Below are 1,607 nucleotides of genomic sequence, written 5' to 3'. Positions count from 1 at the left end.
GTGGATGGATAAATCTTGGGGGAAAAAAATATAATTAAATTATAATCATAGGCTACATTTCTTCCTACTTTCTATGGCTTTGACCATGTGCAGAGTGGCCAGAGAATCATTATTTATACCACTTCAAGGGCACCATTATAATAGAAGTTGCCTCTAAAAATGAAGCAGTTAATGTCATATGGAGAAAAATGAAATGAAAAGAGTAAGCAAGGGTTTTGGCATCCAAACTTGATGCCAAATCTGGTCCAGCTGCAGCTGAGAAAACTTAGACCAGCTACTTGACCTCTGAATGTTTTTCCCTCATCTGTAAAATTAGGGTACTGTGTTGATGATGATGTTGATCCCTAGCTCCTGGTATTATGAATAACACATAAAGTGTGAAGGGTAATGTGAGTGTCAGCTGTTCTAGCTGTAACTCAGGATTGGAGTCCTTGGTTCCATGAAAGCCTAGATCTGCTATTTCTGGCCCATAGCAAGGTTTCTTGGGGGTGAGCATGACAAGCTTTCCATGGTGGGTGCAGATAGCCCCATGTTCTGAGGAAAGCCACCTCTAGACCCCACTAGTAGCCCTGATGGATGATAGAGACTTCTATGCAAATGTTGTGGGGCAGGATCAGGCTTACTTTCTGGCTTATGCAAAATAAGCTCTACTTTGCTTTATGGCTTATGCAAAATAAGCTCTACTTTGCATTAGTTTTTAGAAATTACAAACTGCTGCAGAGCTCTGAGTCTAGATTCAGTAGTTTTGAAACCCTGATAAATAGAATTAAATTAAAACACAGGATTTAAAAATTACTACATGTTTTCTTCTTTTATGAAAGGTGAAGTCTGAATAGCAATTTTTCTGTTTGAGAAAAGGTAAAAAAAACCCTCTCCCACTATTGGTTTTAGTTTTCCAAAGAGGAACCAAGATCTTACACTGGAATGGAGATCAAAACAATGTAAGGTATGTCAAGACATGGCTTTCTACAAAAGTGCCAAGGTGGTCTTCTACTATGGGTAGCATTGCATTTCTTCATTCATTCACTCATTCATTCATTCACTTATTCATTTAACTAGGATGCACTGAGCTACTGTGTGCCTACCGCCTTTGGCCTGGGGTGTTGCCCTCACGGAGCTCATGTCGCTCATGCTGGGTACTGTGCAGTCAAGGGGTTGTCTGACAGGAGATGGGCCTGGTTTTGGAAGGCTTCCCTGAATAATTGACTTGAAGTTAAGATCTGCAGGATGAGTCAGACTTTATAGTGAAAAGAGGATGAGTACTCACTTCAGTGGCACAGACTAAAAATGGAACAATACAGAGAAGATTAGCATAGTCCCTGTACAAGAGTGACATGCAAACTAGTGACATGTTTTGCATTTTTTGCATGACAACATGAGTGTATTTAATGCCAAACAACTGTATACTTAAAATGGTTAAAATGGTATTTATTAGTTGTTTCTATTTTACCATAATAAAACAAATGGTGGTGGTATTGAGAAGTTCCCATTGCAGACAGAAGGAATAGCAGGTAGAAATGTCTAGTTGGGGGGGCTCCTGGGTGGCTCAGTGGGTTAAGCCTCTGCCTTCGGCTCAGGTCATGATCTCAGGGTCCTGGGATCAAGCC

General features: G+C 40.4%; 1 non-coding gene across 1 annotated transcript; it reads left to right on the top strand.

Moving 5' to 3' along the window:
- The first annotated feature begins 1,262 nt into the window (after nt 1-1,262).
- LOC116571216 lies at nt 1,263-1,364 on the top strand. The gene has a single exon (XR_004277783.1). It is a non-coding gene; the product is annotated as a U6 spliceosomal RNA (small nuclear RNA).
- The last annotated feature ends 243 nt before the right edge of the window (nt 1,365-1,607 follow it).

This window comes from Mustela erminea, chromosome 12 (genome assembly GCF_009829155.1).
Source record: "Mustela erminea isolate mMusErm1 chromosome 12, mMusErm1.Pri, whole genome shotgun sequence".
In the NCBI taxonomy this organism is placed as follows: domain Eukaryota; kingdom Metazoa; phylum Chordata; class Mammalia; order Carnivora; family Mustelidae; genus Mustela; species Mustela erminea.
The sequence above is the reverse complement of the archived record's forward strand: the minus strand, read 5'-3'. Positions and strand labels throughout refer to the sequence as shown.